The sequence below is a fragment of the Microtus ochrogaster genome, linkage group LG9 (assembly GCF_000317375.1).
Source record: "Microtus ochrogaster isolate Prairie Vole_2 linkage group LG9, MicOch1.0, whole genome shotgun sequence".
Taxonomy (NCBI): domain Eukaryota; kingdom Metazoa; phylum Chordata; class Mammalia; order Rodentia; family Cricetidae; genus Microtus; species Microtus ochrogaster.
Window position 1 is genome coordinate 39,729,651 of NC_022034.1, and position 18,163 is coordinate 39,747,813.

At 38.0% G+C, this 18,163-nt stretch overlaps 1 pseudogene; it reads right to left on the bottom strand.

The window, feature by feature from the left end:
- Window positions 1-2,443: 2,443 nt before the first annotated feature.
- Window positions 2,444-18,163, bottom strand: part of LOC113457881 — a 37,423-nt pseudogene continuing 21,703 nt past the window's right edge.

Below are 18,163 nucleotides of genomic sequence, written 5' to 3' on the forward strand. Positions count from 1 at the left end.
TAAGCCAGAAATCGACTTTGAAAGTGAACACAAGCTTTTTTGCTTCTGGGCCTTTTGACAAAGATCCAATGTGGAGAACACACACTTTGCCAGGCCACATGACCTCCAGATCTTTTGACACAACTAAATTAGGACCAGAGGTGCCAACTGCAGAGAAGGGAAGAGACTACCAAACCTTGGGCAATGCTTCACATATTTCCACACAGGAATGGTGAACAAGAAACCCTTATTAACAGAATAACTGGCAGAGAAAACTACGTGGCAGTGACTGTAAGCTAGCCAAGGAGATAGAAACGTCACGGCAAGATTTGAAGAAAATATATCCCAGCTCACAAGCAATAGGCTCACATTCTTTCCCTCTTGAGATAAAGTAATTACCACTGAGCGCTTCACTTCAGGCAGAATCCGAGGCCTAATGTATGTAATATCAAGAGTGGACTATGTGGATAATTGACGGTCGGCCATCCTGACTATGCAATGTCAATCTCATAGGCATCTTTTCCACTTCTTTTTTTTTAAACCAAAGGTTAGTGTGTGTGTGTGTGTGTGTGTGTGTGTGTGTGTGTGTGTGTGTGTGTGTGTGTGTGTGTTTGGAACATGGGTTCATCTCACTCCAGCCCGATCTGGAATTTGTTTTAGGTAGGCTTAGCTGGAGTGCTGGGTTTACAGGTTTACTTCAACATACTTGCCTTTAAAGTTCTCTTCATATTTGGATGCTTTGAGCTCACTTTAAGAATGAACTAAGTCTTAATAAGTAAAATACTCATATTAGCTCAAATTATACACTTGATATCACTTCCTAGGTAAAAAATAATGGACTAGTCATTTATCTTGCTACATCCCTCTTATAAAGCAGATGACTAACTCCTACCTCTCTTCTTCAGAAGGAGGTTCAGATTTTGGTACTCAAAGTTTCTGACTTATAAAACATTTTAATATACAACATTTTTCTGTTTTTTGCATCCCTGATAACTGAGGCAAGGATATAGAAAGGTTATCCAGGGCACTTATGCCTTGTCTGCCAGTTTGATTCAAAAACACCTGAGAGCTTCAGTTCTAGGCAAGAATATTTGGCACAAGGACATCACCATGACTTTTCTTGGCTCTAACATTTAAGTCACAAGAGCTCTTAGCACATTGTCTACCTCAAAGGTTTTTATATCTAGCCTACTGGTTTTACCTGGAAAGTCACTAGTGAATCTGAGTCATCAGAGTTCCTTTCTCTTATATTTAGATAAAATAAGATGGAGACAGGGGTGCTGAAAGAACTACCAGTTCTCCTGTTAACCAAGATAAGATAGATTTTTCAAGCCATGAACTTCAAGATAGTCTGAAACCTGGTTAAGTGAGAGCCATGGAAATCTACACAGAACAAAACCAGACAATTTCTAGGTGTTTAATTTAGGGTCATGAATAAGGAATAGAAACCCAGAGAGAGGTGGCCTGTACCACAGAAAGGGAATTGTAGCAAGTCCAAAGATAGGCGGCCATGAACTGGACACAAGACTGTACTGCGTGAAAGGAGATATTTCTATGGGAATCTGATGGCCTGTTTCACTTTCTTTCTTTTTACATTTTAAAATAATATTTATTTTGTGGGGTGGGGAACTATGTGTGTCCATGAGCTTGTGTGAAGTCAGGAATCAGTTCTTTCCTTCTGTCACAGGGACCTCAGGGTTTAAATTCAGGAGGCCAGGCATGGTGGCAAGACCCTTTGCCCAATAACTCATCTCCTCATTCCCAAACAGGTCTTTTCTTTATCTTTCAGAATTCTCACCACATGCATTTCTTCTTGTCTTTCTGGATTTAATTTTTTTCACCTTTCCATTTCCCAAGGATTCCCTCTACTTCCTGAAATCCTTCCAAGCATTAAGTGATCATGAAGAAAACTCAGCAAATGACTCAGGTTTCCCCAGCACCTTAAGGGTCTACCTGATTCTTTTTATCATAAATGATCCAGTGAGTTTTTCTGAAGGGGAACTTGAGGTGGGTTAAAAAACAGGTCTTCTTTGTAAAATCTCTGAAACAGTGGAGACAAGGTGTCTTTCCTCTTGAGTTCATCACTGAACTACACTTGGGTCTGTCATCTAGCAATGAGGCTCTGCTGTTACTTGCTTTAATCCTGGCCTCTGTTGTAAGACCCTCAAGCCACAGAAGTGTCTGGGGCCCCTCCCTTGAGGACTTCTAACTGCCAGATTCCACCCATAGAACACTCTAACTGCCCTGAAGTTTGGTCCCTGTCCCACCCTACAATATAAAACCACAATCTCTGGATTTGAAACCCTACCAATCTCTACCCTGGAAAACTTCACCCTGATAAGTTCCTACCCCTGCCCTCCCCAAGAAACTATATATAAGCCCTATATTCTGCTCAGTTCTCTGTTGTTTCTCACCAAAGCAGAGGGAACCACTGTCCTGCTTTTTTTCTCTCCCAATAAAACACTTATGTGAGGTTTGTTGTACGGTCTGACTTTGTAGTCTTTCTTGACTTTTGACTACCAGGATACATTTCCATCTGAACTGTAATGGTTACAACTGGTCCCTAGATTGCTTTCACATGACTGAGTAGAGGGATTGGGATCCAGGGGCTGTAGGTGGAACCTTCACCGTATACCCCTGTTTGCCAGACACTTCTGGCTTTCTTTTTTGGTGTACCTTCAGGTGGCATTTGACCTCACACTAATCCTGGAAGCATTTTCCATACTCAGGGCATGAATTGGCCTATAACATAAATGAGCGCATCAGTGATTGCTCAATCCAGGAGCATCGACATAAGTCTTGCTACAGATTGTAAGAGAAAGACCTCTCTTCATAGTGCTGGGGCTTGTAGCCCATGACTTTGTTGCTAGTATTCTGCTGGGCCCTTAGAGAAAACTGGTGATTAAAGAGGTAGATGTTCTTTTTGAAACATTTGTCACAGGTTAGGCAAAAATAAAGCTATCCATCTTTGAATATCCCCTGTGTGAGTAAGCAAGAGAGGCCTTCTCTTCAACATCACTCTCCCCATCTTCCAGATTTGGGCTAGGTTCTTGAGGTTTATTCTTCTTGCTTGTTGTTTTTGGGGAATAAAGAACTGATCACCTCTATCTTTTCTCTTTTTGCATGATATCCTGATCCACAAATGTCAGGTTATTGAAGGTTCTAACAGCACATTCTGGTAAAGGGCCTTCTGTGTGGCAGTCAGACATTCCCATTCTTCCTGGGTGAAATCCAAGCCATATCCTCATAAGTGACAGGTATCTGGAAATGGCTCAGCAGACTGCCTCTTAGCTGCCATTGTTTGATAATGTCAGGCTGGAGCTAAGTGTTTGATTTCTATTCCATTCTGCTTCTAGCCACTATTTGTTTGAAACCACTTTTTAGGAATCTTCGATTACACTTTCCTGGTCTAGGAGCCTTGACTTGTACTGTCTTTGCTTCTGTTCCACTCTAATCTGATACAAGTCTTTCTCCGTTCTGCCAACCAACTCCCAAATAATGACATAAAGATCCATTTCTATTACTAAATGTTCTGTCACATACCACCCATCTTGCTTCTTCTCTGTCTCTTGGCATCTCTTTTGTGGACCTAGATCCCTCCTTCTACTACCTTTCTATCTTCCTGGAAGTTCTACCTATACCTCCTGCAGAGCTATTGACTGTTCAGCTCTTATTAAACCAATTCTAGAAATATATCTCTATACAATGTACAAATATCGCACAACATCTCTTCCTTTTTGTCTAAAGAAAAAGAAAAGGTTTTAACTTTAACATAGTAAAGCTATATATAATAAGAACAATTATAACATTAGGATTGCATTAATAATATCCAGTCTATCTGTATTTGGAAAATTCAGAGAAAATATTTCATTACCTATCCTATTTTGGTGAGTCAAAAATTTTATGCCTAAACCATTTTTTATTATAATGTGTTTTATCATCCTAAAATATGTTTTTATACCTCAAAACATCTTTAATAAACAAGTTTTTTTATGCTTCTCAATCTTAGAAAATTTAAATTTTTTATGTAAGTTATTTTTCTGAATTTGGTAGCAAGGAAATATGTATACTTTCTTATCTTCAATTCCCATCAGAGACCTAAGAAGGATATAAAATTACTTGAGTAAACAGGAAGTTCAGGGTAAACAAATTTAAAAACTATAAAAATTACAGAGACACATGTTGCCTGAACAGTCACCCAAGGTTCCTCTGTAATGTTGGGACATCTGTTTTTGGCTTACAGATTTTTCTGTAAAGCAAGATTTTTGAAGGACTATTCTACCTTGTCTTGACAAAGTTAGGCAGTCACTAATTTTTTGTGTTCTCCTTGTTTAATATGGACAGCATATTGAACAGTAGAGGCAATGGCAGTTTTTGCCCAGTGACTAACTTTGCCTCAATAAATACAAACTCTATATGGAGGTTTTTCAATGCCCATCTTTTTTTTTTTTTTGGAGTAGATAGGTGTTTCCAGGAGCAGACATGTCTCACTGTCATTAAAAACCTTATGTTATTAAAACTTCTTAAAAGTCATATTCTGTATGTCACTGAAGTGTTTAAAAACCATATATCTATCTAAAATGTGCCTTTGTATGACCTTGAAAACATACCTAACATGACTAAAAATTTGTTATAGAGACTTACTGTTACCATACATTCCTTAGTTATCCTAAATTCTTTATAACTATAGCTTTCAAGGTCTAGAACTTTACATTACATTTTTAGATGAACTGTATAGGTACAATACCTTAAATATCAAAACATATATACAGTTTAGCAAAATTACCTTAAATTTGTATCAATAGGTACAATACCTTAAATATCAAAACATATATACAGTTTAACAAAATTACCTTAAATTTATATCAAGATATAAAAATCTATATCAACATAAAGTATTTGAGACTAGTGGTTGTTCAAAAGTAGAATAAATCCACCCTTTTATTCCATCATTTCTAAACTATATCCTACTTTTCCCTTCAAAAAGAGATATCTAAATCTAATCTCCTTTGTTTAATTTTTTTCCTGACCATGACTAATAACAACTTGTAATAAACTCATCCTAAATAATAACAAACGTCCACAACCCACCAAATGAACATAAACCACCTACCCTCCCTCTTGGGAATGTAGGTTTCATGTTCTCTAGACGGTTTCCTGTTATCTGGGGGTGACAGCATCTGAGAAGTTGGGATAGTGGTCAAGTCACGGGAGCTCTAGATGTATTTTTCTTATTTAATCTCTGTGAGATGGGAAAGCTTTCCTGAATTCTGGATAGAGTAGAATGTGAAGCTGGGCTATCTCTGCTAGCAGCTTTGAAATTGTTCTGAATACAGAATTTTGAGGAAACTGTAGCAGAGGCATTTTGAGAGGCTGTATCACCTGGGCTAATTTTCTTCATTGGTTTTTAACCTTTTTTTTTCCTGAAAACACACAAAATTTTAAAGGTAATATATATCTGCATTAACACACGTATTGAATGTGTGATATCTACAAGTTAGTTAAAGAAACTTTTTTGTTTCACATTTGAGCAGGTAAAGGGTATCTGTCAACTTTATAACCCCCTTTAGACTATATAAACAAACCATAATATAAATCTTTATTCATCCATATGACATGATGGCATGTAATAAATTTTGAGGATTCTGTAGCCAACAAGATTTATGATGTTTTATCTAGTCTCAGTGCTGTTCCCATAGTAGAGAAATCAGAATATATGATATGTGTACTGTAGTCTTTCTTAGTTTCTCTTTTTATGTCTGTATTCAAGATTTTCAAGTAGTCTCACTAAATCTTCATCAATTTTGAAGAGAACCATAACTTTTATTTCCTATGGAAACAAAGACATAACCTCTCCCCCTATACAATATATTTTTGACTTCCATTTTGGAGGTTCGACATTTTTTAAATATACATGTTGCTTTAATTTAGCAGTTTTCATAAACCAATGTCTCTCAGAAGCTATTGTTTTTGTACATTATCATTTAAAAATTCAAAATACAAGCCGGGCGGTGGTGGTGCACCCCTTTAATCCCAGCACTCGGGAGGCAGAGGCAGGCGGATCTCTGTGAGTTCGAGGCCAGCCTGGTCTACAAGAGCTAGTTCCAGGACAGGAACCAAAAAGCTACAGAGAAACCCTGTCTCGAAAAATCAAAAAAAAAAATCAAAAAAAAATTCAAAGTACATTTTAATGTTTTTTTTTTTTTTTTATTTTTCAAAGCAGGGTTTCTCTGTGCAACAGCCCTAGCTGTTCTAGAACTAGCTCTGTCTCAAACTCACAGAGATCTGCCTGCTTCTGCCTCCTAAGTGCTGGGATTAAAGGCATATACCATTACTGCCAGGCCTAAGTACATTTTAAAACACAATGTAGCCTGTCAAAAGAGGTTATGTCAGACTGGACTTGCTTTTTTCATGTCTGTAGCCTCTTCTGACCTTGTGAGCATATGGCATGCTGGTGGCTGGCTCTGCCCTCCTTGTTTCTGTGAGAGTCCAGTCTCATGTTGGCAGGTTCAGACCTCAGAACCATATTAGCCAAACCCAGTGCTGGGAATTTGTTGTGTCTGCCTGAAGGAGAAGTTTGTACCCAATGCCTGCTGCTGAAGCGCTTGACTGTACAGTAGGGTCTCAAAAAAGCCACACTTCTGTAAAATGAACTTATCCAAAAGACTGCTTCTTAAGCTCTATGTGGATATTCAAGCCCCATGTTGGGGGCCATATGTAATGAGTTTTTCTCTGTCCCATCATCCAGTTCCCAAATGATGACTCATAATTATTATTTATAAAAGATTGGCCTTATTTTAGGCTTGTTTTTTAATTAGCTCTTTTAACTTAAATTAACCCATTTCTATTAATCTACATTCTGTCATGTACCACCCATCTTGCTTCTTCTGTGTCTCCTGGCTTCTCTCTTGCTTGCCTAGATTCCTCCTCCTCCTTCCTCTCTTGTGGCGATATTTTGTTTGTGCTAAGGGTCAGAGTGCTGAGCAAGTCAGTAAAAAGCCATAGAGGCCAGTCAGTAGTGGCACACACCTTTAATCCCAGCACTCAGAAGGCAGAGGCAGATGGAATCTGCGTTCAAGGCCACCCTTGGTTACACTAGATTGGTTCAGTCTCAAAAAGAAATAGAACCTGGTGGTGGCAGCTGACACCTTTAATCTCAGTACTTGGAAGTCACATGTGTTTAATTCCAATACTAGGGAGGTTGAGATAGGAAGGGATATAGCTAGCAAGATATAGCAAGAGAGGAACTTGAGGCAGGAGGAGATAGGAGCTCAAAGCATTCATTCTGAGAACTTGTAGAGACAGGATATTCCATTCTGTCTGAGGATTTTTTATAAGTAAGAACTAATGGCTGGCTGCTCTGCTTCTGGTTTTTCACATTTTATCCCCTAATATCTGACGCTGGGTTTTTACTATTAAAACTAATTTTATTATGAAGACCAAGAGAGTGTAGAGAGAGTGCTACAAACACTCTCTCTGCCTGGAAGTCTTGTCTGTACCTCCTTCCTAGCCATTGGCCATCCAGCTCTTTATTTAAAAAAAAAAATCACAACACTATAGTTCCATAAAGTGAAATATATTCCATGATAGTGATCTGCAGGAAACCCACTTCCCTCTTTCACTTTCAAAAACAAGGATCTCCAGTATAGTTTTGATCATCAGTTTTAGCTACTGCTAAGTTTGATCTAAACTTGTTTTTTCAAACCATAGAATTTCCATCCAAAAATGCCAATATTTGTCTGTATGTTGATACTTGGTAAATTTCTTCTTAAATCCAGTTTCTGAAAATTTCTGCTATTCATCCAATGAAGATTAGTTTTCAAGTTGCATTCTGTGAGTTTTCATCCAGTTGTGTGTTTTTCTTTCATTGTTTCAGTCATTTCTGCACACTTATTGGTATCTCTTTTGCTAAGGAAAATAGTTAGGAGGCTACTGTTTTGGACTTAGCTTTTTTACTAGACTCTGGAAGACCAAACCAAAGCAAGACATTAAAATTACTCACACTAATGTTTCACCATGGGAAACTGAAACTGAGCCTTTATGGAGCTATTTGAAAGATTTTTTTTTTAACCTTAAAGGTATATCTTGCAAATTTACTTTAGAATTCTTATGTATTCCAGATGTGCTGTTGAAAAAGGTTAGAATGTTCTCTTTTTTTTGTAAGCAGCTTGTATGTTTTAAAAACTGAACTGAATACTAAATGATTAGTAATAAGAATTGTAAATCAATGATTATTATGCTAGATCAGATTTTTTTTTTTCGGCCTCTAAGGCATGTTAACAAGGAACTGAGTGCAAACTGTATAATTAATGTCACTGAAATGACAGAAACAATTGGAAAATCTGTCTCTGTCCACCCAATAGCTACCACTCATGGTATAGATATTAATTATGGCGACACACATTTCTCTTTGCATATTTCAGTTGTCACCTGTAAAATCTTGCTTTCATCATGGACTTCTACATAATTTCATCTACAATGTATTGGTTTTCTCTATCCCTTTCTTTAATCTTTTTTTTTATAAAAGAAAATCACATTATCCAGTAAGAACCTTTTTCTTCTCACAGAAAAATATTGGATATCCATCAATAATCAGTAATCTTAATACGATCATACTATAAGACAAAAGTGGGCAGTTTGGGGAATAAAATAATTAGATCCAAAACAAGAGCATAAATAGTGAGCTAAAACTTCAGACTGAGCAAGATCCAGCAGCATTTATTCCCACTGTCCCTGTCTTCTTTAGCTCATCTCTCTAATCACCTCAAGTCACATTGACTTGCCTTCAGTTCTTATTAGTTTAGCAAGCTACAGGGCAATATGAAAGGTAGTCTTCTACCCTTTTACCTCATGGATTATTTCACCATGAAACACTTCTTTCACTCCTACACATTTTCTACCTTTCAGCCTATATTTTCCTTAGGGAAACTTTTCCAGATACCCTTTAGGCAAGATTTCTCCTTGTATACAATTGTAAACAATAGGGCAGTGATGTTGGGTCATAGGTGCCACAGTAGAGAGAGAAGCTCACCAAGATGCTAAACCTTTACTTTCTGAAGGAACCGAGAGGTACAGACTTCTTGGCAAAGACTGACTCCCAGCTGTCTCACTCCAGTAACTTTATTCAAACAATTACAAGGTTAATTGGGGCTGGGAAAGGTTCCAACCATCAAAGTTATCTTGCTCTTGCTGCCTGTGAGAACAGACAATCTATACAAATCTCAGTCCATTTTGATTATAGCAAGTCATAATCAAAAGTAAGAATTCCAGGTTTTCCAGGAGTGTCCTAGGATCAAGGTTGGTGCAGCTGCAAGCTCTTCCATAGCACCAAGAGCAGACTCCAGAGAAACATTTCTCCAATGTTTAAACAGTCTTAAAACAATTTTGCAGCTTCTATTGATCAACACAAATGTAGCAAAGGCTTTGCTGAATAGTTTTTATAAATTTCAGACATAAAGGCTTTACTATAGATTTCCCTTAAAGCCAGACATTGCTATACCACCCCATATTTTTCCTTTCTTCATAGTATTTAAAAAGTATAAAATAACAATCTATGTGATTATGAATTCAATATGTATTTTTCCTAAGCAATCTTAGCCCACATAATACATGTTAGATGAATCAAAAATAGAAAGGTGCTGACATAACTTCTTGTTTCAATGAATGTTTTTGAAAGTTTTTAGGCAACAGAGTGTCCAGTACAGGCTTACTGTAGAGACAGTTCATGTCTGGAAGGTTTGACATCAATATCATCACCTCAGGTTTGTCAATAGGAAATTTGCATCATAGGGCTTAACCTCTTTCTCTTTCCTTTTCTAGAGATGATAAGAGACTGAGACAAAGATTGCTTTATCAGAGTACCAGTCAAAATTCTCTCTTCCATTCATGTGTCTTCAGGGGAAACCAAACATGTTCCCCTTCCCTCCCTAATTCCTTTGCCCTTAAGTTGGATGGTTGCTGAATTGCATGGGAGACTGACCCACTGACTCTAACCAGATAAGCTGAACAGTAAAGCAGGGAGCTCCAAAGAAGCACTTTTGTGAGTTATCACTTTGGTGATACAGCTGCCTTTAACACCCCTCCCCCCTGTGCTACAGCAAACAGCTTCTGTCCACACTCCAAGGCAGCATGTCCCCTGCAAAACCCTATATAAATGCTCTCCAGGAAGAATTACCAAGATGAAACACAGGACACAGAGTTTAATATTACAAGCATAAACTTCATTAAAGAACTGGAGAAATGTAAAGATGATACAAAGAAACTTAAGCCCAATGAACTTAAAGGGAATAAATGCCTCAGTGATCAACAACAACAACAACAACAAAACAAGCACAAAAGCTGATGTAAATAACAAAGACAATCCAGGACTTGAAAACAGAATTCAATAAAGAGATAGAAACCATGAAGAGAATTCAAGCAGAAATGAAGATGGAATACAACTAAAAAACTCAAGTGAGAGCCTTACACGTAAAATGAATCAGCAGAAAACAGAATATAAGGACTCAAAGATAAAAATAAAGAATCCAGACCAGATAAACAAACAGTGTGAAAAGTTAGTATACACACACACACACACACACACACACACACACCATACACACATACGGGAGTGGGAAACATACAAGAAATGTGGGACACCATGAGAAGACCAAACCTTCAAATTATAGAAATAGATGAGCGTAAAGAATCTTAATTCAGTGGTCTTTAACAAGTCAAGCCATATCTTTAACAAGATCATAAAAGAAGACTTCATCAAACCATGAAAGTGGACATCTATACAGATACGCACAGCACACAGAGCACCGAATAGACATGATCAGAAAAGAAACTCCCTTGGCATATCATAGTTAAAGCACTAAGCATACAGAACAAAGAATCAGTGCTGAAAACTGAAAAAGAGGGAAGACATGTACATAGGTCATATATAAAAACTCACATAGGTCACATATAAAAATCCACATGGGTCACAGAATAACAGCCAATATGTCAATAAAAACTTCAAAAGCCAGAAAAGCAGAGAGCAGTGGTTCTCACCCTTCCTTATGCTATGACCCTCATGCTGTGATGTACCGGCGTGAATAAATGCAGGCAAATATTAAAGAATATATACAATTTTAATGATTAAATAAAACTTACAGAACCGAAGTTCCCGCGCAGCACAGGAGGTAGGAAAGCAAGAGAGGGCACAGCTTCAGCGTGCTCCATTTATCTGTAAACAACCGCCCCAGGCAAACCCGCCCTAAATGGGCTGGCTTAACCCTACACTGTGGTGATCTCCAACCATAAAATCATTTTTGTTGCTAATTCATAACTGTGATTTTGCTACTACTATGAATTGTAATGTAAATATCAGCGTTTCATTTTTTAATTTATTTTTTAACACAATCTTTTCTCATTTTACATGCCAATCCCAGTACCCTCTCCCTTTCTTCCTCCCCTCCTTTGGGAGGTCACTGACTCTGAACTGAACCTTTGTAGTCTCAAACTAGGCCCTCTGAATGTAGGTGACAGCTATGTGAGGGGGGCAGTGGCAGTGGGACCAGAATATCTGTGTTTTCTGATGGTCTTAGGAGACCCTTGTGAAGGGGTCATTTGACCCCAAAAGGGTCACAATGTACAAGTTGAGCACCACTGGCCTAGAGCAACACATTTCTTTTCCCTTCTTCTTTTATAATTAAATCTTTTTTAAAATTGATAATAAATTCTTCTCTTATCCATTATATCCAGATCACAGTTTTCCCTCCTTCCATTCCTTCTAGCTTCCCCCTGTATCAGTGTCCCAGACCATTATACAACAGACTCTAGGATGGAAGTACCACTCAGGCCGTAAAATTCAGCATCACCTACCAAAACTTAAAAAAATAAAATAAAATAAAAGACCCAAATCCATTAAAATCCGTATAGTTCTGGGAACGTCTCAAAATGTCACCTTGTTTTTTATTTTCTGTATTTATACTCTAATTGTTTTTGTTAAAGTATATCAACCCAAATCATGTTTTTTGTGCTTACAAGATCACTCTAAGAAAGGCTCAGACCTAAGCCAGGGTCCTGAACAACCAGTGTAGTCACTGACCAGCTAATAAAGACTTTCTATTGGTTTAAACCTACATCCAAACAGCCTTCTCTGGTGAATACCCCTCGACACCCCACCCACCTCTTCTCTCCTTCAGATCCATTCCCCCTCCATTTCCTCTTCAGAAAAGAGCAGGCCTCCAAAAGGCAACAGCCAGAGGAGACAAAACAGGATACAATGAGAAAAGGCAAAAGCCCTCATATAAAGACTGGACAGGGCAACGCAACAGGAGGGAAAGAGTTTCACTGGTGTTGTGATCCAGCTGCCTTCACTCCCCCTGACCCACAGGGGAACTAACTTCCTTGTGGTCTGTAATTGACAAGGATGTTTGTGTTCTTTCTGGCTGGTGGGTGGCCACAGAAGGAGTAGAGATATAAAAGGTTGCTGGGCAAAATAAAGGTTGTTGTTCCCCACCTGAAGAGAAGCCTCTGTGTCTCAATCCTGGCACCTCCCACCAGTCTTGGCTATCCAGGATGCTCTGGCTGCAGCAACTGGCAGGCAAGAGTCAGAGATGGATGTGTTTACAGAGCTTTTGAACTCCCACAAAAACACCAAGCTAACAGTCATAACATATCCAGTGGACCTGTCGCATCCCCACAGGCCCTGTTCTTGCTACTTCAGTTTTTGTGAGTCCGTGTGAACCCTGCTTGATTGATTCAGAGGAACATATTCTCTTGGAGTCCTCTCTCCCTTCTGACTCCTGCAATCAACCCCCCCCCCCGCCATCTTCTATGGGGTTCCTGAGAGATACCTCCAATTCAGACTCTCTCCTCTGTATAATGTCTGGTAGTGAGTCTTTGCACTTGCTCTCTTCTGTTGCCAAAAGAAGCCTTTCTGATGATGACTAGAAAACACACTGATATAGCACAGACTCATGATGGTTTCATGATTGCCACTTCAATCTCTGTGAGGCCCTGTGAGCTCTGCTGAGTTGGTTTTGTAAAGCCGTGTACTTCTTGTGTTCTCAATTCCTCTGGTTCTATAGTTCCTCCCCCACAACCTCTTCTGAAAGGTTTCTCAACTCTGGGAGCAGGACTCAATTGATATCTCCAATTTGGGCTCTCTGCCCTCCCAATGTTTATCTGTAGGTCTCTTCATCTGCTCCCATCAGCTGCTGAAGGAAGCCTATCTGATGATGATTGGGCTAGACACCCATCCATGACTATAGCAGAATATCAGTAGCAATCATTTTATTGTTTGGTTTTTTTTTTGTGGTGGTTTGAAAAAAAATGGCCCCCAAAGGGGGGATTTATTGGGAGGTGTGACTTTGATGGAGTAGTTATGACCTTGTTGGAGGAAGTGTGTCATTGTGGGGGTAGGCTTTGAGGTCTTCTATGCTCAAGATACAGCTCAGTGCCATAGCCTATTCCCTGTTGCCTGTGAGATGCAGGGATCTCAGCTACTTCTGCAGCACATGTGTCTGCCTGCACACTGCCATAGCCCCGCATGATGATAATGAATTGAACTTCTGAAACTGTAGGTGAGCCACTCCAGTTAAATGTTTGTCTTGATAAGTGTTGCTGTGATCATGTGTCTCTTTACAGAATAATAAATAATAATAATAATAATAATAATAATAATAAACCAAGACAGTTTTGTTTCTAACCTAGGTCTTTACACTACCCAGCCTCCAGTTCCTGCTCATTCAAGCAGTGTCAAGAAAGAGCATTGGCTCTTTCTTGTAGCATGTGCTTTTAATTAGACACATCACTGATTGGCCATTCCTATAAGTTCTGCACCTCAGCTCATCTTGAAGGCAGGATATATTGTAGGTCTAAAGTTTTATGACTGCGTTGGTGTCACAATTTCACCCCCGGAAGTTGCCTGGTTATATAAAATGGCTGGTTTGTGCTCCATAGTCCCCAGTACAAGGATCCCTTACTAGAGTCACTATCATGTGCTCTTGGGAGTTTCTACTGCATTAGGTTTGTTTCCACATTGCCCTCCTGCAAGTCCTCCAATTCCAGTTGTCTCTCCCAGTATTCTCTCCTTCCATTCCTATTACTCATTTCCCATCCCCATTCACTCCTGCCACTCCTATGCAATCTATTCTATTTTCCATTCCCAGATAATATACTACTGTTCTAAACATAAATGCACCAAACTCTGGTGCAAAATTAGATTGCTTCTAATCTCACAAAAAGTGTACTACTGGAATTAAAGTTAAACCATTAGGAGTAGGTGATCTAAATGCCCCACTTTTCTCCAATAGGAAGGTCCTCTATATAAAACATAAATAGAGAAACATCCAAATTAAGACATCATGACTCAAATGTACTTAACAGATATCTACAGAATATTACACCCAAATACCAAAGAATATATATTCTACTCAGCAGCGCATGGAAACATCTCTAAAATAGACCTCATCATGGGGCATAAAATAAAATTAACAAATTCAGAAAGATTGAAGTAGTTCTATATGTCCTAACAATAATGCAAAGTCAAATTTCTTACATACACAAACTGATGGAGATTAAACATCTCATTAATGAGTGATAATGAGTCAAAGAAGAAATCAAGGTTGAAACAAGAATTTTACTGGGGTTATATTTAGGAAGTGGTCTCCTATGCCAACACATTCAAGCATACTCCCCACTTTCTCTTCTATGAGGTTTTGTGTGATTGGTTTTATGTTGAGGTAATTAATCCATTTGAACTTGAGTTTTGTACATGGTAATAGATATGGATCTATTTGCATTCTTCTACATGTTGATATCCAGTTATGCCAGCACCATTTGTTGAATATGCTTTCTTTTTTCCATTTTACGTTTTTAGCTTCTTTGTAAAAAATCAGGTGTTCGAAGGTGTGTGAATTAATATCCGGGTCTTCAATTCAGTTCCATTGGTCCTCCTGTCTGTTTTTATGCCTACACCAGGCTGTATTCATTACTTTAGCTCTGTAGTAGAGTTTGAAGACAGGGATGGTGATGCCTCCAGAAGTTCCTTTATTGTACAGGATTGCTTTGACTATCCTGTTTTTTTTTTTTCCATATGAAGTTGAATATTGTTCTTTCAATATCTGTAAATAATTTTCCTCAGATTTTGATGGGAATTGTACTGAATCTATAGATTGTTTTTGTTAAGATTGCCATTTTTACTATGTTTATTCTACCTATGCAAGAGCATGGGAGATCTTTCCATTTTCTAAATGGGACCTGAAACTGAGAAGCTTCTGTAAAGCAAGGAACATGGTCAAAGAGACAAAACGGCAGCCTACAGAATGGGAAAAGATCTTCATCAACTCCACAACTTCAGACAGATGACTGAACTCCAGAAAAAAAAAATGAACTCATGAAAATTGACATCAAAAGAACAAATAATCCAATAAAAGACACCCACAGAAATGTTCAACATGTGGTGTAAGGGGAACACTCTTCCATTGCTGGTGAGAGTGCAAACTTGTGCAACCACTTTGGAAATCAGTATGGTGATTTCTCAGAAAATTAGGAAACAATTTACTTTAAGACCCAGTAATACCACTTTTGATTATATAGCCAAAGGAAGCTCAATCATACCACAAGGACTTGTGCTCAATTATGTTTATAACAGCATTGGTTATAATATCCAAAACCTGGAAATAACCTGGATATTCCTCAAATGAAGAATTAAGAAAATGTGGTATGTTTACACAATGGAGTACTACTCAGCGGTTAAAAAAAATGACATCTTGAATTTTGCAGGCAAATAGATGGATCTAGAAGAAACTGCCAGAAGCAAAGACCTATATTTTGGTTATAGCCATCTTAGTCACAAGTTAAGTAAGCTATTCAGAAGCCTCTGTAGGGCACGTTCTGGGCCTAGGAAAATAACCCAGTGTTTTATCTCCCTGTGTGACCTCCAGGCCCCAGGCTTCAGAAGTAATTAACATTCCCTTTGTTAGTTAGCAGTTACAGACCCTCAGTATCTCCTTAATCTCTTTCTATCAGCTAGAGGCATCTCCAGACCTGACATTCCAGCATCCTACCCTGCCCCCTGCCTATTTGCTATATAATGCTCCTGAGAAAAAATAAAGTCGGCAGCTTGATCAGAATATAGACTTGCTCTTCATTTCTCGTGTCTCTTGTCCCTTTCATTCCTCTTCCCTCCCCGGTTCAAGATCTTCCTTCGTGTCCCGCTGGTTAGGGCAAAAACCCATATTGAGTGAGGTAATCCAGTCCCATAAAGACAAATATAACATGTGCTCACTAATGAGTGGCTTTCAGAAAGCAAAGTAAAGCCTAAAATCAACAACCTCAGAGAACCTAGACAACAAGGAGACCCTAAGAGAGACATAAATGCATCCGAATAGGAAAGAGAGAAAGACAAGATCTCCTGAGTCAATTTGGAGTGTGGGAATCACAGGAGAAGCTAAAAGGCGAGAGGGAAGGAAAGGGTGGGAATGGTGAAAAATGGATAGCGCAATAAAAATAATAAAAAAGAATTTCCTGTAACTAACTGAAAATGAAAACAAAACACAACAAAGCTACTTTTACATAGTGAAATCAGTCTTATATCAGCAATTCCACAGCTCTGTCTGCATTTAAAAAAAAATCAGAAAGAGCACAAATACATGATTTAATGGTAGAACCAAAAGTTTCAGAAAAAATAAGAACAGATCAAATTCAAATTCAGTTGCCAGTAAGAAATAATAAAAACAGAGACAAAATTAACAAAATATAAAAAAGAAAACATTACTAAGAATCAATTAATCTAATACTGATGTTTGAGAAAATAAAATCAACAGACCCTTGATTCAACTAACCAAAAGGTAAAGAGACCCAAGTTAACTAACTGAGAAATTAACAGAGAATGTACACAACAGACACCCAATAGATTTGGGGTATTATAGGGGAATATGTTTGTTGGTTCATTTATTTGAGACACAGACTCACTGTGTAGCCCAGACTAACCTGACACTCACTGTGTATATCAGGCTAGCCTCAAACACACAGAGATCTGCCTACCTTTGCCTCCCTAGTGCTAAGATTAAATATGCTACCATATTGAGCTATAAGTGAATACTTTAAAAACCTGTACCACATTAAGTTTGAAACCTAAAATAAGTGAATGAATTTCATATAATTTCATTTAGATTCATATAAACCACTAAAATTAAATCAAGAAGGGATAAACAACCCAAACAAACGAATAACAAACCAGGACATTTTAACCACACAAAAGCCTTCCAGCTTTAAAAAAAAAAAAAAAAGCACAGTCCCTCATGGACTCACAGACAAATTCTACCAGACTTTCAAATATCTACTGTCAATTATTTTTAAAATATTAAAACAAACAAGCAACAAGAAGCCCAAACCCAGAAACAGAAGGGGCACTTCTAGACTCTTCCTGTGAAACATATCATCCTAATACCCAAAAGATAAACACACAACAACAGAAAAACTACAAGCCAAGTTTCCTCATTAGCATATATTCCAAAATGCTCAATAAAATATACACTGTATGCAGATATACATCATAAAGATTATTGACCATGACTAACTTTGCTTTATCTCTGATAAAGCTACAGAAATGGTTCAAGCTACACAAGTCAATAAATGTAATAAACCACAAAATGGACTTATTCACAAAAAATCACAGATCTTAATAAATGCAGAAAAAACCTTTGAGGATAGCTATTGTGTCTTGAAAATAAACCTCTGGACAGACTAGGGAGGGCGCAGACATGCTTCAGTGCTTGAAAAGCTTGAGATGAGAAACCTAAAGCTAATGTAATTATAAATAGAGAAAAACTTGAAACAATCCTGCTGAAATCAGGAAAAAGAAAGGGCTGTCCAGTATTCCTGCTCCTTTTCAACATCACCTTCAAAGTACTAGCTGGAGCAATAAATGCAAGCAAAGAAGATTAAAGAGATGAAAATAGGTAAAGAAGAAGCTACACTGTCCCTATTTGTAGAAGAAATCATATCATACATAAGAAATTCCAAAACAGCTCTACCAGAAATATTCTAAAAATTTCAGCAACATGGACAACACAAAATCTATTTGTAAAAATCAGTCGCTTTTCCTCTGACAGTGTGAATACAGAGAAAGAGATCATGGACATACACTCTACTTCACGATCGACTGAAAGAAAATATCTAGAAATAAACCAACCAAAGAGATGAAAGA